Consider the following 24,156-nt stretch of genomic DNA (forward strand, 5'->3'; position numbering starts at 1 on the left):
CATAACAATGAAAAGAAATCCCACCTCTGCAGATGACATCACCCAAGAGAAGCATGTATGAGGAGAACAGTATTGGACCCAGAATTGAACCTTGAGGCACAAAGTACTTGATATGGGAGAAGGATGACAGTTATTAGGTTATTAATGCTGACACAGAATTTCCTGTTGGACAAATAAGATGAGAATCAGTCTAGCGCAGTACCAGATATGCCCACCCAGTGCCTCAGTCTATCTAAAAGAATGCCATGATCAATTGTGTCAAAGGCAGCACTTAAGTCCAGCAGCACAAGAATTGAGCACATGCCTGCGTCTGCCTTCATTAAAAGGTCATTAGTGACTTTGAGAAGGGCTGTCTCAGTGCTGTGGTGCTGACGAAAGCCAGATTGGAAGTTTTCAAAGGTATTATTGTTTTCCACAGCAGCAAGAAGCTGCTTAGATACAAGTTTTTCGAGAATCTTCAAAATAAAAGGCAGCTTGGAGATTGGAGGATAGTTGTCCAGGAGGGTGGGATCAAGCTCAGGTTTTTTTAGGACTGGCTGGACACAAGCAGTTATCTGGGACACAGCCAATAGACAGCAAGCTGTTAAAAATAATTAGTAAAAGGGATACCATCCATAACTTCCAATAAAAACCTAGTTGGGATTTTGTCCAGAGGGCTGGAGGATACTCAGAGAGTAAAGACATGATGTCTGCGAGGTCAGGCAGAGTAACAGCAGAAAAATTGCTCAAAGAATCCCTGAGCGGGTTATCCACATCGAAAAAGGCAGGGTTGGGGGTGATACCAGATCTTATTAACTCCACCTTTCCAGCGAAGTGCAAAATAAACTTTTCACAATCAGCAGAGGCACAAGGAGAGGCTGGGTTAACTAACTGATCCACAGTCTTAAATAGGAATCTGGGGTTGTGCTCATGGGCAGAAATAAGTGCAGAGAAATGACATGCTCTTGCATCCTTCACCATCCTATCATAAAGGAGTAATGGCTCTTTCATAGCCACAAAGTGCACCTGGAGACCTGATTTCTTCCATCTGCATTCTGCTCCTCTGCATTTCCTTTTACATCTTCGAATACTGTTATTTAACCATGGCTGTTTTCTAGTCCTTGAGTTTGATCTATTTTTCAGAGGAGCTAAGAGATCTAAGGTTAGAATCAAGTACCTCCACCTTTAAGTTGTGGCCCTATGGTTGTGGCTCATTTCGAAGGCTTTTTAAAGGCTATTCCTACAGTGGCAAGTTTACAGACATTAGTCAACTATAACTGACCATGCGATCAAATAGAAGACTGACTTTATGAATAGTTTCATCATGTTGAGAATATTATGCAGCAGTCAGCCAAACATCTAGCTAAGTAGTATGTAGTATGTATGGATCTAGTAGGTTGTAATTAGTGCAGCATTAATCAATAAAACGTTAGGCAAATGAACACAAGTAGTTTGTTTTGAATGATTTAATTTACTTACTTGTGCCGAGCAAATTAAGCCACATTTGAAACATCCATTCTGAGGAAAAGTTGCAGTGCATGCAGAGGTCAAGCTCATCTAATAGGCTAGGCTATGAAAACGGAGCTAAGCAAGCTTTTATTTCCTGCAGGCATTGTGGACGCAGCACAAGCTGGCCAAGTTTAACAGGCTGGCTTTGTAATGTTTCTTTGCAAATGCATCACAAATAAAGAAATCTTCAAAGGAGTGAATGATGAATGAAATAATGTTTTGCTGCCTTTTCATCTTTATTAGTTAACGTTAACTAGCTATAGACTGCTGCTCAAAGGCTACCGGCAGCTACCAGGCAACTTTTAAGGTGGAATCTTTTGTTGCATGTTACTCAATGCATGAGATGACGTCGTAAATCAATCAACACACCTTAAATGTCAATATGACAACTTTGACAATGCCATTTGTTTTTATTTGCTCTCTTGCATGACATACACAATGCAACATCCAAAAAAAATGAATGCCTTATATTTTGATTAATGAATTCAATGCCTTTTTAGACTTTTTAAGAAACTGCGGGACCCCTGTTTTTTTAATCAGGAACTGGATGGGACAGGAGTCATTCTTCTGAGATTGGGGTGACACAGGATTTGTTTTTAACTCTGTCATGGGATTGGAACGGGACAGGAGTATTTTTGTGGGAGTGGGATGGGACAGGAGCTAAGTGTCATCTGACATGTTGAGCTAGTATGAACTAGCCAGCTTGTGATTAATTTACAGTCTGACAGCACATACAGAAGTGGATCAGTGAAATTAATAAGCTAGCCAGTCCTGAGTTTGGTGTGGTAATGGCAGTGAAACTGTGACCAACATTTCATTATTTTCTCCAGGTCATTTTCTTGCTGATGTCAAAGGAAAGAGGCATGCAAAATCAGAGGCACACTAACATCCCACAATTGGAATAGCACTATTCATCTAATCTAATACTACAGCCACAGTAGTAGAGGTAATACAGATATACGTGTGTAGGAACAAGAGGAAGGGTAAGTGGAGGCATGAAAATAGATTGAAAAGGGATCGTCAGAGATCAGGCTAGAGGGATTAGGGGAGAAGATCAAGTTAGGAAGGGGAGGGCTATTTCAAGCTTTTGTAGAGGAAGGCAGGAGTGACCTTTCATTCCTGTTTTTTGGGCCGGGAGAACCTTTAAGTGTCAAAATAATTCTTTCACACAAAGGACATTTTTTTTACAAGGGTCATTTGATTAGAGCAGAGGTTCTATATAGAAGAATAAAGCCTCTTCTAGCCATGAGGTCAATAAACTTCTGATATAGTTGATTTGGGAGCTCTTTGTACAGTAACACTGAACAGATTCATATTCACCAGGAACTGCTCTATCACTGACCTCTCTGTAACTCCTCTTCATGTCTCTGACCACTTCTTCATATCCTACTCTCTACCCCTCTCTCACTTCTCTCTCCTTCGCGACCTTCGCTCCTTGTCTCCCTCCTCTCTTGCCTCATCTGTCCTCTCAGCTCTCCCCTCACCTCACTCTTTCTTAATCATGCCTCCCGACTCTGCCACAGACACTTTTTACTTTGTCTTCTTCTATGGACTCTCTCTGTCCTCTTACCTTGGCAGGCTCACCCGACCCCTTCAGCTGCGTGGTTGTCTGACTCGTGCGTGCTGACAGAACCACCCTATGGGCAGCTGACCGAAAATGGTGGAAATCTTCCTTGTCCAACCTGGAAAAAACTTTTTTTATATCTTCTCTACCCTCCTTGATCCCCCCACTCCCCAAGCTCCCTCTGCCCTTCTACCGAGCGACTTTGTTAACTACTTTGTAAAAAAAGATAGACGACCTCCTTCCTTTCCTCACCCACCTCAGCAATACCTCTTTGACAACTGGTCATTTTCCCAACACTCTAAAAGCGAGAGTGAACCCTCCTTTAAAGAAACCCAGTCCTTCTGATGTAAAGAATTACAGGCCTGTCTCTCTTTTTCCATTTATTACAATAAACATTAAGGGTGCTATCTTCGCTGCTAGAGCAGCCTCCCTCTCCTCCATCATCATACTGTTGGACCTTTCAGCAGTGTTTGACACAGTCCTCCTCTCCACCCTCCAAGAACTGGGAGTCTCAGGCTCTGCATTCTCCCTGTTCACATCCTACCGCAAGGACCGCACTTACAGGGTAACTTGGAGAGAATCTGTGTTTGAACCTTGTAGCCTCACTACTGGGGTCCCACAGGGTTCTGTTCTGGGTCCCCTCTTCTTTTTTCTTTACACCTTTTCTCTCTAGTTGTCTTGTTAGATCTTAGTGCTGTATTTGATGCCACTGACCACATCACATCCTATTATAAAGACTGGAACATTCAATTGGCATTAAAGGAACCACACTAAGCTGGTTTAAATCCTATCAATCAGAGCGATCTCAGTTTGTACATGTTAATGGTGAGTCCTCCGTGCACACCAAAGTTAGTCACGGAGTTACACAAGGTTCTGTGCTTGGACCGATTCTATTCACCTTATATATGCTTCCTTTAGGCAATATTATTAGGAAACACTTCATAAACCTTTATTGTTATGCGGATGATACCCAATTATATCTATTGATCAAGCCAGATGAAACTAATCAGTTAGCTAAACTTCAAGCATGCCTTAAGGACATAAAGACCTGGATGACCTGCAATTTTCTGATGTTAAACTGAAAACTGAAGTTATTGTACTTGGACCCTGAAAATAACTCAAATTATGAATTTAGATAGCAGCCTCACTGTACTCTTCCAATGTGTATTTAACTCTAGTTGGAATTATATTTAGCAACTGTATTACTTAAAAAAGTAACTGTCATACTGCTGCATTTTAAAATGTAAGGTGTGGTCTGACTCACCGAGTTGCTCACTGAAGTGACATAGTACTATCCAAACAGTGCTGATGGCACTGAGTGGGATGATGAATAAAATAGTTAAGCAGGGAGACCTGCAATGGCTTCACAGAAATAATAATATAGTCAGGCAAGGAGGTGGAGAAGAGTAAGATGTTTTTTGAAAGCATCTGTCTTCTTTCAGCAGTTTTCGGTGGTTGGTCATGACAGATGTACTTCTAGTTATGTTTTTCACTTTGGACATGACATGTTTTGTGGTGCTTCCCTAAGTCAACATGTCTCACTGTATCCAAGAAAAATAATACAGAAAGATTGAAGCGCTTTTAGTGGTCGGAAAACTAGAAAGGCACTATACAAGTACAGTCCATTTACCATAGCTTCTGCTGAGTGTTGGCACATGAGGTTTGTTATTGTTATTATTAAGCAATGTTTCAAGTTTATGGTGATAAATATGGGCTCTGTCTTCCATTGGACTGCAGTGAGATATCACTGGACTATGTCTATACACCTGATGATAGCACTGTAGTGAGTGTACCTAGCCAAGGAAATTACTATGGCCTGACCAGCAATAATAAATCACAAATATTCACAGAAATACAATATCTGGGGCGCCCTGGTAGCTCACCTGGTAGAGTGCGCACCCCATGTACAAGGCTGAGTCTTTACCACAGTGGCCTGGGTTCGACTGCAACCCGCAGCCCTTTGCTGCCTGCCATCCCCCCTCTCTCTCTCTATTCCTGTCTCTCTTAATATCAAATAAAGCCAAAAAAAAGAAATACTTCTTTGCTTTCATGGCACACACTGATGAACACAGTTAAGAATTCATCTTAATATCTTTAGTGAATAATGTGCAGTCAAAGCCAGTGTCCTGTGTATTATAAAAGTGAACTTTTTTCATAGTACTAGAAAGTACTAAGAGAATCAGATTTCCCCACGACTCATGCATTTTTAGCAAGTTACACTACATTTTTAATATGTTGACTTGTGCAGTGAAAGCTGTACATTTCAGGAACAATATCAAAAAGACAGACAACAAGGAGCATTTATAACGGGTGTGTAGCATAATAATCTTTTGATAATCTGAAAAAGTACATTTCTGTTAACTAATGAAAGAAATTCTGTCAGAAACACTGATGATTTACTCATTTATCATCCTAACCTTCACTTTGCAGTTGTTTTGTGATGTGATTGTTTAATTCAAAGTTTTTTAACTAAATAAACAGCATCTTGGGAAGCATTATCTGTAAAAACCCCAACAGATGCCACTGCCACACAGCCATCTTAGTGCATGAACTGGCAGGTGGTTATGAACAAACAACAGGTGTTTGAAGTTCAACAAAAAGCAGCAGGCAGTGATACAGTACATGTTCATTGCAGAGTGCCATAATTTCCCCCTCCACCAATTCTGCTTTTTTCTCATCTAGAAAGAGTCATATCGTCTCGTTAGCGCTAAACATGGCCGGCTGCTTTCACAAGCTTAATGATGATAGGGGTGGAGCTGCGTGACCTGACCCTGACCTCTCCAGACTGTTTTCCATAGCTTTTCCACTCTACTGTGCCCAAATGCAGCCAGCCAGGAATTATCCAGTACCACTCAATTTCCTCTCAAAGGAACATTTATTTCAAGTTATTTCTCTGCCAAGGGAGATGTTTAGTCCACTTGAACATAGTTTGCATAAAATCCTACCGTTATTACCGTGTGCTTTCAACATTTCAACCTAGGTCCTGACCCTTGTCAAACACAGTGACCCCTCGAAAAAACAGTATTCAGCGGCTTGATGGGGTCATTATTAATCTACTGGTGAGAAGGAGATGATGTCGCCAGTGGGAGGGCATCTATCTCACGCTGCTATGGGAAGGGGCTTGATCCCTGACAAAAGAAGAGGCCATTAGGAGGTGAGCAGCTTGACGTCTTCATGAAGCTCAGGCCCATAGCAATTATACAGTTATTACAATGTCAATGATCGTGCTACAGGCTATCACATTCACACTGTCCCTAAATATATACAGAAGCAGCAATTTGATCTGAGCAATTAGAGGCTGATTGCAACGCTAAGATGAAGTGTGCCTGCACTCCTGCTCCTCTGTCCAATTTTTATTCAACTCAGCCTCTCCCTCTCCAGGGTCCTGTCATTGGCTCTCTCTGTCTCTCTGCATTCCTGTCTTATAGTGTAGTCACCTGAGACAGTTTTAAAGTGATATTACATCTGCTATGCCTGCAACAATCTCACAATTCAGTGCCTAGCTCTCCATCTCTCATTCGCTGTCTTTGAGCGAATGACCACCCATAATGTTTTTTAAAGAAAACTTAAGTAATGTGGCTGTTGTGTCCTCAGGGCTGGAGCACAACAGAAAAAAACGAGGATGCAGAGAACAGGTTTCAGGCATTAGGTGTGGACAAAAAAAGAAATTTTTGAAGTGAAGATCAGTGGAAATGTGCATATTTTCTTATAAATGTGCAAATACATCTATTGACAGTTTATCATATATTACATACACATTACTATAGAAACATGGTCGGTCAGGATGGGTCTATGTTGGCTGTGTGATCCCAAAAGTGGCAAAAACCTGCTATACCTTCAGCAATACACAATGCCTTTCCTGACCACCCCAAAGACCCCAAAAGTTGTAATGTGTTGCCAGCCTATTTCTCTTCCCCACACTTTTGAAGTTTTGAAACAAGACACACTGAAGTAGGCTCATTACAGTGTGCAACCTTAAGAAAACCTCTATGGCAGACTGATAAGCTTAGCATTAAAAGCAGCAGTGAGGCCTCAGTTACTCAATTAAAAAAGCAGCTGCTCATCAACCTGCTTGACTGGGCTGGTCCCATTCTGTCAGTCGGCCTGTCTCTTATTGGGAATCTGATACATGGTGGTAGATATGGTGACAACTGAGGGAGTTGCCATCCCCAATCCATCCTTTCGCCTTTTTTCTTGATCCCTCTATTCCTATTCTGCACCCCCTCCCTTGCTTCTTTGTCCATTTATTCACTAGTTCTCTGATCAATAAGTTTAACACTCCTACCTTTTTTTCTTGCTTCCTCTTCGATCTTTGCCCTTGTTATTGATTCTTTTCTCTAACCTGTCCTAGGATCTCTTCACTCCTTGTTGCATACTTTTGTTAGCTTTCCATTTTTCCTTCAATATTTCCTTCCATTTAAGAGAAGATAATTTACTGTCTTACTTAATATAGACTACAATAGGGCTTAATGAACATGCAGACCCCTTGTCACAACATTACAGATACTGTTCACTGAGCAATCTTTCTGGGTAAATTTGTGTGTGTTTATAGAGTTTGACTTGTATTTGGACATTGTAATTATACATTTAATACATTTTAAGGACTTTGAAACTTAGTGTTATAAATCTTAAAGTACAAGTAAATTTTATTTAAATTTCTTAAAAAATATATTGTATAGCCTTTATTAAGTCCTGTATATAAAACCTAGATTTTAAGGGATCACAGAGTGTCAGGCAGTTCATGGCACCCACTGTCCATGTACTGGATGTAAGGTGATGTCCTTTAATCAGTAGTCAGTAGTAACTGGGAATACCCCCACCTTAACTTACAAGACCCATGTTGTTATTTCATTGGCTAGGATAGGAAAAGTGTAAATGAAAACTTTCATGAAAATGTGCTTGATATTTATTCATAACATCTAAAACTTTAAATGGATATACCATATATTTTCTGCACCATATAATTCTAAAAAGATAGGTGTTGCTATACTAATACATAAAAATGTTCCATACCAAAACAAATAAACAATTAATTGATAAACTTATCAGGAATGTGAAAATAACAGTAGCCAACATTTATGGGCCCAGTAACGATCAGATTTCTTTCTAATAGTATTCTCTCACCTTATGACTTGAGCAGGAGAAGACAATACAATCTTCAACCCAAATCTAGGCCGATCAAACACTGGAAACAATTACAAAACCTGACACTGTAAAACAGTATATGAAGGATTTAGGCTTTATCAAAGAACCCATAAAATAGAGAATATTCCTATTACTCATCCTCCCACCAAAGTTACTCCAAAATATATTACTTCCTAGTTAGTGATTCTGTTATATCCCAAATTGACAACATCCAGTTATTATTTCAGACCATGGGCCAGTCAACTTCGACCTAGTGCATGAAACAGACCAAAGGCGTTCAAGTAGGTGGCGTTCAACACCTCATTCCTAACAGACAAAGATTTCAACAATTTCCTTTCCAGAGAGTGGACATCCTTCATGGAATTGAACGACTCTCCAGATATATCAACATCTGTACTTCGAGAGACAGCAAAAGCAGTTCACAGAGGACGTATCTTATATTCTACAAATAGGAAGAGGAAATGGAACAAGAATTTGAACTCAAACTAAAACATGAATTCCAAACTTTCCGACTCCCCCACTGAGCAAAGTGAAATACAGAAAATTAAGTTTCAGCTTGAAAAATCAAACATCAGAAGACACAATTTATTATGCGAAGAGCGAGACTGAAATTTTTCAAACAAGATGACAAAACAGCTAAATTTCTCACCAATGATATTTTAAACAGATGTGTAGGTAAGATGTTAACCATGTTTGTAAGATCTCAGATTGTTATTGGAGAGACTCTCCAGGTATGTGGAGGAGCAGGAGATGGGGGAAAGTGAGGGGGAAATGTCAGTGATTTTACCAACAAAGAATGATAGAAAATTGTTGCACTTCTCACTTGAAAAGAGCAGCAGGTGATGCAGGAGTAACAATATTACTAATAGTATCAAATACAATTTCAGGATTGTGCTAACTGCTAGACACAAGATTAGAGAAGTAAGTAGTTCTGGCATCCTTTACTGAATTATTGAAAGTCATTAAAACTTATTTTAAATAAAGATAGTGAACATGTAATAGGATGGATTTCCACAAGCATTCGACTCTCCTACAGTCATGCTGAAGAGAGCGAATCCTGTCATTTATCCAAGGGGAGGAATTGATCAAAAGAGCAGATCTAGTTTTAATAGGGGCCATTTTATCCAGTGCTGAGAGGCAAAAAGGTGGTTCAAGAAGCGAGAACTAACAACACGATGACAGGGGCTAGGAATCTAAAAGAGAAAAAGGTTTATGAACAACATGTAGCATGATCTGCAATTTGCATGTGGACAGAGCCATTAGCGTCAATGGCAAAGGGAGGTGGATGTTATTTGGTATTGCATTGTATATGTTTGTATGCTAATGGAGGGTCTTACACCGGTAGGTATGCAGAACTGACAAATTGGGCTCAATGACAATTAAACAAGTCAGCTTGTTTTTTTGTTATTGCTTTTAGTCTTTCCATTGTAATGTGCTCAGATAGTAGGTGAAGCCACTGGGATACTGAGAGGTTGCATCTATTTTTCCAGTTGAGTAGAATGGGTTTTTTTAGCTTTTTTTTTTAGGTTGGCAAATTACTCACTCTTGTGCAACATTAAAGAAGCCAGCATAATTATACACAAGCATTTATTTAAAAGATAAATAAAACAAAAACACACAATAAGACTAACTCTAAATACACTAAACTACAGAAAAAAATGTGTATGTCTGTCTATTTCTATGTATTTTCTGTTTTTACCTCTGTCTGTGTTTATATACTGTCCCTTTGCACCAATAAAAAAAGTACATGATATTTATTTTGTTGGATGGTTTACCCACTTTTCCCTTCCCTGCTGCATCATGGGGTGCAACAAGAGATTGGTTGTGATATATGTTAATGTCCTGTAAGTGATCCTGCCTGTGTATGAAGGGGAACTGTAATCCTGCCAGCAGATATCATAGGTCAGCCTGCCAGCGTGAAAATGGCACTGATAATGGTGACTCCAATTTCAAAGCAGCAACTTGACCCTCTTGTCTATGCTTGATGAGTCAGGGTACTTTTAAGACTATCTCATCTCCCTGCCTACGCTCCTCACTGAGTGACAGGCTCAGAAGGGTGTGCATGCGCCAGCATTAGCCGAGTGAGCAATCTCTGTGTCATCATCCTTCACCGACGTAAGCGAGCTGCCGCTGCCAACTTGGTGCTTGCTTGACGAAGGGCTAAGTTGGCACCTGTCAGTCAGTGGGCGGCCAAGTGTGGCGGCCTCCATTAGCCTGGCTGACAGCTCCAGCCCTTGGGCATCACTCACTCCCTCACTTCATCAGCTTTACGCCACCCTGCCAGCACTTACTCAGGGCCTTTCAGCAGCGCACGCACAAGCACATGAATGCACACATCCTTGCCGAGGGCCATTCACCTTGGACTCTGCCAGAAAGTAGTGACCTGGAGTTGTGGCTAGAGCAAGGCATCACCTTGACAACTTAGACTAACTCTGACATCTGCTCCCTCCTGTCACTCCGTCCTTCTCTCTTTTTCTTCCAAGACATCTTTTTAATCCATCCCTCACTCCATCTCCTCCTCCACACTCCCTCCCTCTTGTCCTCTGAGGTCCATGGTTAATTCATGTAGCACTTGGCTTTGGGACTGGTAACCAGTAGCCACTCATTTCACTGATTCAACTTGGCCGAGCTTCAAGGTTGAACAGGGTACACATTTATCTGAGACCTTCTGGATGCTCAAAGCTTGCCAGACCTCACTGTTCCTTTTCAACCTCCATCGGACCTCACCACTTCCTCCCTATCTCTACCTGTTCCTAAAAGTATTTTTTGGAAAGACCATCTTTATTTGGAAAGACCATCGTTATTGACCGAGGTCTCTGAACAGCCCCTGTTTGCCTGATCCCTGCCTCATCTAGTTAGTTGCTCAGGGCCACAGAGGTAATTTCAGATCAATATTACATATACTGACTCAAAATTCACAGCGCCACTGAGCAGAGGGCAAATACCTCTGTAGTGCTGCCACAACTGCAATCCCACCTCTCTCAGTGAATCGATACATTTCATCGGCCTGTAAACACCTCTGACCTCTTATGACTTAAATGGCCATGATTGTGTCAGTGCATGTAAAAATTTCAGAGCAGTGTAGCAATCCTGAGGGTTGATTTATGAGGAAAGGAGAGGTACTGATGTAAATTGGAAAAGATCTAAGGTCAAGTTTACATGTTTACGGATATTTCTGAAAACTGATATTTTTCTCCTACATTTAAAAATAAAATTCTGTCCACACAACCTTTGTTTTACAAAATAGCTCCGTCCACACAAGAATGCAAAAACGATTCCAAATGCTCAAGCATGCCGGGCCAGTAGGTGAGAAAATAGTAATAGTAACCATAGTTTCTGGCAGACTTGAAACCGCGGATGCTGAGGTTGACCAAGTCATATTGGGCGTAGCAGACGCCTCTGCACGCTGGTGAAGTGGTGCAGCAATACTAAGTTAAGTTGTAAACTTGTAATTAGACCTAGCAGTGCCAACCAAACATAAACAGCCACTGTTGTTGTTTCAGGTGCATGCTCATTACACACAAAGCAACAATGGACATGTGTGAATTGAGGTGATGACGTCATCGTTTCCCAAACGATAAAAAATCTCAGTTTTACTGACCTTAAAACTCTTGTGGACGAGAGGCGAAAATGTAGAGAAAAATTAACTTTCAAAAATATCCGCTTATGTGTGGACAATGCCTAAATCAAGGTGTTTTGACAGCTGGCGTTTGTACATGTGAACTGAATCAAATGAATGAATATTCAATTCAATTCAATTTTATTTATATAGCGCCAATTCATAACAGAAGTTATCTCATTGCACTTTTCCTATAGAGCAGGTCTAGACAGTACTCTTTATATTATTTACAGAGACCCAACATATCCCACCATGAGCAAGCATTTGGTGACAGTGGCAAGAAAAAACTTCCTTTAAGAGGTAGAAACCTTGGACAGAAGCAGACTCAATGGTGGGTGGCCATCCGTCGCTGCCGTGTTAGGTGAATAAAAAAAGAATACATAGCAAATGGCTTTGGTGATTAAGGAATCTCTAGTATTTTCTCATTTCTAAGCATGTATCCACTGGAATCTTTTTTTCAGTGCAGACGATTACCTACTGTAACCTGTACTCCAGACTACAGTGAAAGAATATACTAGTTTTAGTGCTCAGCCCAAAATGTTCTATAAAGGGAAACCTTGTGATTTAACAAAGTATAAAAAAATTATTTTAAAATCATAATCACTGAAACTTTCAAGTTCATGTTTGTAGAAGACTTGTACACAACATCTACCTACCATTCTTACCAAAGCATCTTGTCATTTTGACTTCTAAAATTACATAAAAAGTATATGTATCATTACAGTATGCAATACAACATCAAAACTTCATCTTTTAGTAGCTGCTACTAGTGCTTGACGTGTGTGTCTGTGTGTGCGTGTATGAGTGTGTGTGAGCCCTGTCCTTCTGTCTGATCAATGGGAACGTGTTAATGAGTGTTTACTCAATGGCTGACTGGACCATTAGGGTCCAGTGCTAACCTCCTCTGTCTGCTACAATTACTGATGCAATATATCCCGCTGGCCTGCCACAGACACACACACACACACACACACACACACACACACACACACACACACACACACACACACACACAGTCATAGACAGAAACACTAGCTTTTTACATTCCATCAATCTTCTGAAATACATAAACACATTTTGGATGAACGATAAACAGTGTACACATGACAAGCTTTTTGTTATTCATAGTGATTAAACATCTGATTGTTAGAGTCAGGAGAGAGTTGGTAGGCTACCAAGGGTTCTCGTTAGTCACAGACACACATACACTACCTACACACTCATCCATTGATTTTCATTGTTTCATACCATGACTGAAGCAGGAAAGTTTATCCAGGTGATTCAAGTGTTTATGTTTTTTAAATGTAGACATAAAATGTGAAGACGTCAGTATTTTTTTAACATATCTGTCTCTTTTACAACCACACCTTGTATGTATGTGTCCCTTAATGCTACACAGTCCTTTTAGAATCATTAAATACAGCTTACAGTGTCATCTCCTTCACATGTGTGTTTGTGCGTGCATGTATATGGACATTTCTCTGCAGTGTGCATCTGTGTCAATTTTTGGTGCTGCTGACAGAAAGAAGAAGAGAAGATAGGAGAGCGATAACAAAGCAGAAGAGAAGATAGGAGAGCGATAACAAAGCAGTGTGACAGAAAACATGACAGGATGACTGAAGTATCTAAAAAAGTCAGTGAAAAGTGTGCGCACGCAGTTTGTGTGTTTCATGCATATACAAAGAGCTCTCAGAAGGAAAACTGAATTACGTGTACAGTAGATTTGTAGACTCAACCTGGGGGTTAAAGCAGAGCGAGAGACAAACCACATCTGTGTTTACTATATCAAACAAACTGAAAAGCCAACTGTAGGTGTGAAATTATTAATGGCAGAGCAAATGAAAGGAGACAAGTATTTTCTTGTTCTTTATATTTACCAACTGTCTATCCAAAAGGTTATCGCTGGCCATTACCATTCAGCTCAGCTGAGGTCTGGCCATCGATACCCAACGGCACAGTGTAAATGTCAAAATATGGATGGCTAAATGGCTGCTCTGGCCATAAAAATGAGGAGCTGCTCTAACATGCCTGCTGGAGGGAATGTTTCTTGGTTACTACCATCTATGCAGGGATAATAACACAAACTCTGGAACAAAATGACCTACTAACATGAAAAATGCAGTGTGGCCGAATCAAAGAGTTAAAACTACTGTTTTATCTCTCATTCTGTGTTAAAAACACACTGCCATATGTTGTTTGATACCTGATTTGAATTTAGACAAAACTTTAATTATTTAGAATATTTGACATTTTCATTTAATGTGAGGAAAAAAAATTATTTTGAAGGAGGAAATGACTAGAGAGCTGGAAATGTGCATGCATCTTAACATGCTCAAAATGCATCTATTAACCAGGAAAAACAGGGCATTAAAAGCACAAGGCCAGGACTTTGAAAGATGGAAATTTTCCAAGAGAGACACTGGTTGAATCCAATTTCCCTCTAGATTAACCGACTGCTCGTGCAAATTATAATTCAAGGAGACAGTGATGTGATTAGAAAGAGCTTATCCTCTCTCGTATGGCAATTTAACCAAGACAATCAACAAGTAAGGACATAAGTGCCTACAAACTGTTTGTCAAGCTTTTAACTGCACATTTTTATTAGTGCATGTTACCTCAAATAAAAATATTATTGAAGTGCCTACAAACTGTTTGTCAAGCTTTTAACTGCACATTTTTATTAGTGCATGTTACCTCAAATAAAAATATTATTGACGACATTGACTCTGAACACTTAAGAGTGTGATCTAAATCTGGGCATTATATGGAACAGCATGTGCAAGGTGTGAACCAACACACCATGCACACGCATTGCAAACATAAATGGATTGGCTCTGACAATTGAAAATACAACCTGTACAGCGTGTTTGTTAGGCCACAGGTAAGAAACTTCACAATGAAGTTGGAAGTTTTGGAGTTTAGTCTTACAACATATGATTTCTTCCCCTCACCAGATGAAATGACTGTTCAAAGCAGCTGCAAGCATTACTGAGGCAACAACACCCTGTCATGGTTTCAATTGCCTTCTACCAAAGAGTCGTAAAAGATGGAATAATAAATACAGGTGGTACAGCATCACATGTAATATTACCTTCCTTACACTTGTTTTTAAGACAATATCCCCTGCCAACATTACTTGCTTTATATTATGTATGAAGAAAACAAACAACATGCGCACATAACTATCAGGTGTGAATGCACAGGTCTTATGCTGATAAGCCAATTTAGGACCATTTTACCAGGTGTACAATGGAGCCTTTGAGGCTTGGACAGTGACTTACTGACCAATCAAGGGCCACTGCTAATGCTAATGTCTCAGTAATATCAATTGGAAAAGGGAGTAGCAAAATAAAAAGCATATATATCTCAGGACACTTTCTTGCTAGATAATGAATGAAGGTTGGTTAGTTAAAAAAAACACAGATTTGCAGATAATGCTGAAAGCACTGGGGTTTGCAGTTTAATGAAAATGTAGAAGTGCACTGTAGCCAGGCTGACACAGAATCATAGCTCTATTGAGCCATGTATTCCTATAGCTCTCAGTAGCAACGACTTCATGAGCTTCTTTAATGATAAAATTTTAACTATTAGAGAAAAAATTCAAGTCCTGCCTTTAACCGGTGCCGACTTGTCTTCAAACACAGGAACCTTGGAAACAGCTATAGAGCCTGATGTGTGTCTTGGCTGCTTTGCTCCTTTCAACCTTCTTCTAGTGCTGCGTTCGACACCATTGAACATCACATCCTATTACAGAGACTGGAACATGTAATTGGCATTAAAGGAACCGCACTAAGCTGGTTTAAATCCTATCTATCAGATCGATCTCAGTTTGTACATGTTAACGGTGAGTCCTCCGTGTACGCCAAAGTTAGTCACGGAGTTCCAAAAGGTTCTGTGCTCGATTATATTCTCCTTATATATGCTTCCTCTAAGCAGTATTATTAGGAAGCACTCCATAAACTTTCATTGCTATGCAGATGATACCCAATTAAATCTATCGATCAAGCCAGATGAAACTAACCGGTTAATTAAACTTCAAGCATGCCTCAGGGACATAAAGACCTGGATGACCTGCAACTTTCTGATGTTAAACTCTGACAAAACTGAAGTTATTGTACTTGGTCTCAAACACTTCTGAGACACATTATCTAAAGATATAGTTACTCTAGATGGCATTGCGCTGGCCTCCAGCAGCACCGTAAGGAACCACTGAGTTATCTTTGATCAGGATTTATCCTTTAACTCCCACATGAAACAAACTTCACCTACATAATATTACAAAAATCAGGCACATCCTGTCTCAAACTGAAGCCGAAAAATTAGTGCATGCATTTGTTACTTCTAAGCTGGTCAACTGCAATTCCTTATTTTCCAGCTGCCTGAATAAGTCCCTTAAGACTCTCAGTTGATCCAGAGTGCTGGGGCACGTGTACTTACAAGAACTAGGAAAGGAGATCATATCCCTCCAATATTAGCTTCTCTGCACTGGCTCCCTGTAAAATCCAGAAGAGAATTTAAAATCCTTCTCCTCACCTACAAAGCTCTTAATGGTCTGGCACCATCGTATCTTAAAGATCTCATGATACCATATTATCCGACTAGAACACTGCGCTCCCAGGATGCAGGGTTACTTGTGGTTCATAGAGTCTCCAAAAGTAGAATGGGAGCCAGAGCCTTCAGATCCCAGTTTGGGTTCAAGAAGCAGACACCATCTCCACATTTAAGAGTAGGCTTAAAACACTCCTCTTTGATAAAGCTTATAGTTAGGGCTGGCTTGGGTGAGTCCTGAACCATCCCTTAGTTATGCTGCTATAGGCCTAGACTGCCGGGAGACTTCCCATGATGCGCCTCTTTACTCTCTCCTTCTCTCCCTCTCCATCTGTATGCATTTTTATCCCATTACTGCATGTTACTAACTCAATATCTTCTCTCTCCCGTAGTTGTATGCTTTCTTGTTTCTCTCCTCTCTCCTTCTGTCACTTTCAGCAGGTATTTCTGCCTCCGGAACTGCAGAGACTGGATCTGTGGTTGTGGGCCACCTACTGCCCCCGTGTTCCTGCTCAACAACTGCTACTACAGTTGTTGTTATTGGCTCTGTTACTGATGCTGACATTATTTTTCCTATAGCTGTCATTCCTATTATTACTAATTTATTAATATTAACACAATTACTATTCTACTATTTAAAAAATAAAATAAAATTCTATGTGAGCCTCCCTCTCCCACCACCCCCCTCCCCCAAACCCCTCCCCCCTCTCTCTCTCAAAACCGACCCGATGGCCGCCCACCATTGAGTCTGGTTCTGCCCTCTTAAAGGAAGTTTTTCCTTGCCACTGTCGCCAAATGCTTGCTCATGGTGGGATTTGTTGGGTCTCTGTAATTAATATTATAAAGAGTATGGTCTAGACCTGCTCTATAGGAAAAGTGCAATGAGATAACTTTACTGTTATGAACTGGCACTATATAAATAAAATTGAATTGAATTGAAGTGCTCTTTATGTCAAAACTCAGATCTTTCCACAGCACACGCTTCAGTGAAGAGCACTTATTAGAAATAAGTCCTCTATATAGCTCTGTGTCTAGCTAGCATCTTGCTCTCTCTCCCTTTTTACTTGTCCTCCCAGTCAGTGTGCTCAGGCACTTGAGCAAATAAGTTACGTTCCTAATTACTATGCAGTTTATTTACAACAAAGCAAGATAATGTGGAATACCTCCATTTGCATAATAATGACAAAGGGGTCTAAGAGGAGTTGGCTTTAAAGAGCTCATCAAGGGGGAATAAAAGAAGAAACAGATCAAAGCCAATACAGTGTGGCTGCATGCTTTGATCAGCATCAGCTGAAACATGTTAAAACCACTGGGATACTGTGTGCGTCAGCCTCTACTATTGTGTCTAACAAAGTGGATTCCTGAGATGCTGTGTACAATCACTGAACCAGCTGTTAGTGGTCAGTAAATAGCAGCAGTGCTCGTTAAACAACAATATCATGAAAAGCACACCCTAACATCTCAAACTTTCAGTATAGATACACAGAGAGGAAGCAGGTGACAAGTGAATATGTTTCATCACCCTGCCTCACCTCTGTGTGTTCCTATCCTCATTTTTTTGACAAGTTTCTGCAGTGGAAGATAGAAGCCAGATGGGCACCTCATATTGTTTATAATATGGAGAAAGAAAGAGACTTCAGTAGATGTCATGTTTGGGATAATTAGATCGGGGCCACGAGTGGCTCAGGGGCTGACTTTCTGTAAGCCAGCAGGACGTTGTGGTTGATGCCGTGAGCAATAAAGTTGCAACAAGTCACTCTGCAAGAAAAGACTTGTCGCTTTCCCCCCATTTCTTGTCTTTTTCAGCTCTCAATGACATTTCATTTTCTGTCTGTCTCTGTTTCACTCTGTCATCCCTGTTTCAATCTTACCATCAACATACAAACAAGGTTCCTTTTAGTTCACTTAATTTTCTTGCAGTTTTATTCTCACAGTTTATGTTTAGGTGTTTTTTTACACATTTCAAGGGGATTCTAATGACCTTTTCCTCTTTTATTGTGGGATGTTTCCCAAATAACTCCTATGCTGAATCTGTCCCCTGTTCTCCTCACCTTTCCTGTTTACTCACCATTTTTCACTCTTGATGTTTGTTTGCCTTCCACTTCTCTCTCAAACCTTCCATTTATATCACTCTCATTTCTCAATCAAATTCTGTTTAACCTCTTTGGTCTTTGGTATTGGTATAAAAGTCCAAGAGCAATATTGCCATAGCAGGAAGATGAGTGCCATACATTCTGCCACAGCCTCCCTCTCACCATCTTCCATGTAAAAGAGTGGACTGTAGGGGGATGTGCTGAGCCTGGTGGAAGCTGAATGTATCATCCTGAACTGTACAATTAAATCAGAGAGTGGCAGAGTGAATGGGCCCCTCCCCTGGAGGGCAGCAGATAAAAAGTATGGCTGCTCCGCTGGGGGAAAAAACTCTGTGGTTTATGGAGGTCGTACTAAAGCACCGAGAACAGAGAGACAGAGAAAGTCCAACTGTGTGACAGGCCCACCCTGTCCTCACCTTTAACAGTCCCTCTGTCCCTTTAAATGTTACACACACTCACATCGCTCCCTAACACAATTCAACTAAGCAGTCCTCCAACAATATCACCTTGGAAAACGTCTTTAAGTGATTTGAACCAAGTTTAGTACCATTGCAAGATGAAAGTGCTAAAACTGCTAAATTGATATATGAGGCCAACATGTTGTTAACTTCCATAATGCCCTTCGACTGTTCACACATCTTTCACATGAAGAACCAGATACATTCACTCCAGTAAAACAATTAAATACAATGCTGATATTTATGGACTGAAGGTATAACTTATATTTTATGCTAGTACTCAATATCTTTAAATTTGACCATTTTCATGTCTGAAAATGCCCCTAAATGACACACTGTCAATGTCATAACTGTACTCTCAGCAGTGTAAGTCTGTGTAACTGCATTTAGAATATTGCACAATAAAGATCTCCACTGAAATCTATAACAACAAAGTATATGCTTATTGGTGTAGTGTCATAGTTAGCCTCTATGTCCTCCCTGATACCTGTGTGCTCCAGTATGTTTTCCCCTCCTTGTGTTTCCTGGCTGTCCCCTGTTCGTTTCCTGTGTGTGTGTGTGTGTGTGTGTGTGTGTGTGTGTGTACGTTCTGGTCTGGCTTCCTGATCTCCTGCCTGCTGCTGATCACCAGCACACCTGTCATCAATCACTCATCAGTCTCCACTGCATTTCTACCAGGCTCTCCCACACTAGCAGTGCCAGATCATCGCCGTACTCTTGTACGACAACCACGTAATGGCTCTTACCTCAACTCCAGTTAAGTGATTAGTTCGTTTTCACTTTTTGACTGTCAGTAACTTGATTCTGTCTTTGTCATTCTCAGTATTCGCTGCCGGTGATCTCAGCCACAGTCTGTCCTTGGAACTCTGCCAAGTTTTGTCTCTACACCCATTGCCACGCTACACGAGCTAGCTGCCTCACCTACCCTGCCAACCTCACCTCCGGAGTCTGCCGCCAATCGGATCCAACCCACCATCTCCACGGGTCCACAGCCTGGACGGTTCAGTTCCACTCCACCAGACTAGAACCGGCCTCATCAGTCTCCCTCCAGAACGTCACCGCTCCTTCCTCGACCCAGACCGGTCGAGTCCTCTAAAGTGACCGTGAACTTGATGGTGAACTACGTCAGACTTCTGCACAGATATCAAGCACTACTTCTTAATAAATCTGTTGCTAAGATACCCAGCTCTGTTCTGTTGTGTTCTGCATTTTGGGTTCAGTAATCGTACACAAAGACATGTAGTCTCTGCTGAAATGACATTTTCATCAGTTCAGGTTGAGGACTTTCCACAGATGAGAAATGTGGTCTCAGTTACATATTAATGTAAAATCTAATCAAACTTCATCATATTGGAGATGTTCATTCATTTTGTTTCACTATTCTTAGTCATATTAACTCTCTCTCTGTCTCTCTCTCTCTGTGTGTGTGTGTGTGTGCCGGCCACAGCTTGAGGGGAAACCACTGTGGTATCTCAGTGTACAGAGTCAGATCCATCCAATTCAAATGGCTGTGAAATTGGGTTGGAAATGAGCTTACGTGTTGAACGAGGTGAAGTAAAAATCGATGTAGTGTGTTTGATGGGGTTTAACGATAAGCTGCTCTTGTGGAACCTAGCACTTTGGAGAGAGTTGCTTATGAAGGGAGAGTCTGTGGCTCATTATAGAAATGGCCATGCAGTAATACCTAATCACCCATGACATTAAAGTTTGCCCATTCTGTAATAAGTAACTAGTTTTACGTTCATGCGATAAGTTTTTCTATAAGTAGTAGTGTTTCCTTCTAATTGCAAAACCAGTTGTTTGCCAACTGCCAATAAACCTCAAAGAAGAAACAAAACCAGTTGCCTTGGCCATCTACAAGAAAAAATGGGGGAATGTGGGATATCGTAATATCGCTGACAGCAGAAACAGCTTCTTCTCTCGGAGCAGAAACAGCTGATCAGTCATGTGAGTGAACTCAAGCGAGTGGTTTTTTTTTTTTTTCCTATTTTGCCGCTTCCATCAACCTTTTCTAATGCGATACTTCAAAATGCACATAACATTACGTTGATGGAAACACAACTAGTGTTACATTCAGATGGAAAGTCATGCGTTTATTATGTGAAGTGACCTGTAAAAGCCCTTTGAATAAAAAGATGTATAATGCTTTGTTGTAAATTTATGAGGATCAGACTGAGTGGGCTACATTTCCTCAAAATTTTGCTGTCTGTGTAAATCTGTATTTTAATTTTGTCTACTCTCTTCCTTAAGTTTACATTTTACATCATAATAAATCAGTAATACAGAAAAAATGACCTTAAATCCTGTAGTGTGTAGCCCTATCAGCCTGTTTCCCCTTCTCAATAGCATTGCTTCTACGTTTCGCTTATTCCCAGCATGCACTAGGAGCTTTCCTTTACCCCATTAAGCCTTGTTGGAGAGATAAGGCTGTGAGTGAGCTCTTCTGAACTCCCAAACACACACACACACACACACAGGTTACAAGCTCTCCCCACGGAGGCCTTGCTGTTGTCAGGAAGAGCATAAACATACACATTTGACCTCCCCTGGCTGGTTTTGTCAGTATGTGTGTGTGTTCATCCTGTGTCATTTTGTTTTGTCTTGTGTGGTCTCTCTTTCTGTCTCTCTGCAACCCCAGTGCTGTTGTTTATCCTCTTTATTGCTCCTTCTGTTACCATGCTCTGAAATTCTGTTTTAGGTGCACAATAATCCATTTCAAAAGAAACATGTAAAATATAAACTGTAGGAAAATATATTTTAGTAAAATGATGAATGTTTGTCCTTTTCACAATTTCATGATGCACATCTTAACATTCCACAGTACGATGCACTTATTCTACCAAGGCAAATGAGACACTGATGGGTGCATAGCAAAAAGGCATAAGGAGTTGAAACTTGAGGTTGAGGGTTTAAACAATCAGTAGTTAACTTTGTTGTACATTAAAAATCATTTTTTCCCCAAAAAATGTTTGATATTGATACATACATAATGTACAAAGATTATATTTAACTGATATATATGAATACTGAATCCAATTATTATCCAAATATTTATGTAATTTATTGTAGCTGATAAAAGAAACTCATTAAACATAAGTGGAAAACAAACCAGGCGACGTTGGCATATTGTTGGGATAATGTCACAGCAGTCGCTTTACAAAAGTGTGCCCTCACAAATCTTTGAGCAGAAGAAGACAGGGAATTAAGCTGACACAAACAGTTAAATGAATATCTCAACAAAACAACAAAATCACACAGCATGACATATAAGTTTGTTTTTGGGAAAGGAGAATTTGGCTGATAGAGAGACACACCATTTAACAGCATGACATCCCTTCAGGCAATTTGCTTGTGTTTGTTCATGCGCGTGCCTGTGTGTGTATGTTTGAGTTGGGCCCCTGCAGCTGTGCGAGGATGTGTATGTGTATATGTCTGTGCAAGAATGTGTATGTGTCTGCATTTGTATGGCTCCACATGGTGACTCATGGGGGATAAGTCGCAATGACTGAGGGGCCACTGAGAAATGGACGGTAAAATATGCTCATAGACGGGAGGAGTCGAGAAGATAGAGGGTGGTAATTGCCAGTGTGCAGAGGAAGATGGACATTAACAAGAGGAAGGCCTCATCATTAAGGCTTACAATGTGTATGGGTGGGAGTTTTGGAAAAAGGGGGGAGAAGGATAAACTGGCAAAACAGGGTGGGAGCTGGAAGAGGTTATAAAATTTCCCAGGGTTGGGCAGACATGTTCCACATTGTTATAAAATATACACCAATTTAGTATCGTATAAAAATAAAAACAATGACAATAATGAACTGGAAGCGAAATATCCTAGCATGATTTTAGCTCCAGAGATGTCCATTCTGGGCATTCTGAGCAGCACAGGAATAGTGGCGGATATCATGGAGCCCTATCACCCCATCTCTTTTGAGTCATCTTTTTCTTTAAGTCTCTTTTATTATTTTGTCATATGTATCAGGAGATAATCAAGTCTAGTTGTGCTGCCCTCTGGCGTTTAGTTATAGTTTCTAGTCAGACTCGTTTCAGTGACGGACCTGTTAGAGCAACAGCGCAGAAATCAGTCACGAGTCTGCTTCATTACACAGCTTGGTCAAATATGTGTCTGTAAGTAATTACACGTCAGAATTGTAGTTCTTGTATGATGTATATGTTTACATTCAGTAATGTATTTTACTACGTTCGTGGCTGTTTTCGTTTTCTCGCGTATGCTCCTTTGTTTTTTCTGACGCTCTGATGTATCTGTTCAGCAACGGGCATCGACACTTCGCGTCAGATTAATTAACTTAGTTGGTCAGTTTTCATCTGCTGATTTGCATAGATTATGCATGTAACAGTGTAGCAGTTAGTTTGGTGATATGGAGAATATTGTTTAATTTTACTGAGTTACTGGGTAACTTTATATTTGATTGTAATAGACACAACAGACGTTACACTTTTGTAATGTTTATTTGTCCTTTTTATGTTTATTTTTCTAGTCTTACAGACTTAAATGGAGAAAAGATTAAGAAATAAAACTGAGGAAGAAAAAAGAACAAAAGATAACACATCAATCCTCAAAATGACAAATGGAGTTTCTCTTCTTCATTGCTGTTAACTATCTGTCTAGCTGTACAAAGCAGACGTCGTACATGCAAGGGCAGAATAGTAAGAAGACACAAATGCACAGAAAGACACGAAAGTTCATCACGAAGCAGTTCAACTCTCTACACTGATTCAGCGTTGCTGACCCATCGTCATCCAAGCAACCAGGATGGATGAACGGAGTAACACAGAAGAAATGCATCAGTCCTTGGTGACTAGATCCATCGCCCAAGCAAGTAGCAAATCATCAACAACAAGCTCTGCTGCACTCAGAGCTCGAGCCAGAGCCGAAGCTGCTCGCATGCAGGTTTCATTCGCTCAGAAAGAAGCAGAGATGATGGTCGAAGGAGCAACATTAAAAGCAAAAATGCACATTCTAAAGAAAGAAAAGGAGGCAGCTACAGCCGCCGCAGAAGAAGCAGTGTTCGTGGCTGCTGTGGAAAAAGCAGATCTAGACTCTCGCCATGACATTGACTTACCACTCTTGCCATCCAACGCTGCACAACGGACAAGTGAGTATGTTTGGCAACACAGCTGTAGTGCATCAGAACCCATATCTATGCACACATCTTTACAACCTGCTGTAGAAACAGTCAAACAAGAAATGAGTAACCTCAGAATCAACAATGAAGATTCTCA

The 24,156-nt window shown here is 40.5% G+C and overlaps 1 protein-coding gene and 1 long non-coding RNA gene across 5 annotated transcripts in view; one reads left to right on the forward strand and one right to left on the reverse strand.

The window, feature by feature from the left end:
- kcnh2b (potassium voltage-gated channel, subfamily H (eag-related), member 2b) overlaps positions 1 to 24,156 on the reverse strand; it is a 415,530-nt gene that overhangs the window by 227,736 nt on the left and 163,638 nt on the right. The gene's annotated exons all lie outside the window — the stretch shown is intronic.
- On the forward strand, positions 19,588 to 20,101 carry LOC122866581. The gene is made up of 2 exons (XR_006375751.1): positions 19,588 to 19,647; positions 19,739 to 20,101. It is a non-coding gene; the product is annotated as an uncharacterized LOC122866581 (long non-coding RNA).

The sequence above is a fragment of the Siniperca chuatsi genome, linkage group LG19, assembly GCF_020085105.1.
Source record: "Siniperca chuatsi isolate FFG_IHB_CAS linkage group LG19, ASM2008510v1, whole genome shotgun sequence".
Lineage (NCBI taxonomy): Eukaryota > Metazoa > Chordata > Actinopteri > Centrarchiformes > Sinipercidae > Siniperca > Siniperca chuatsi.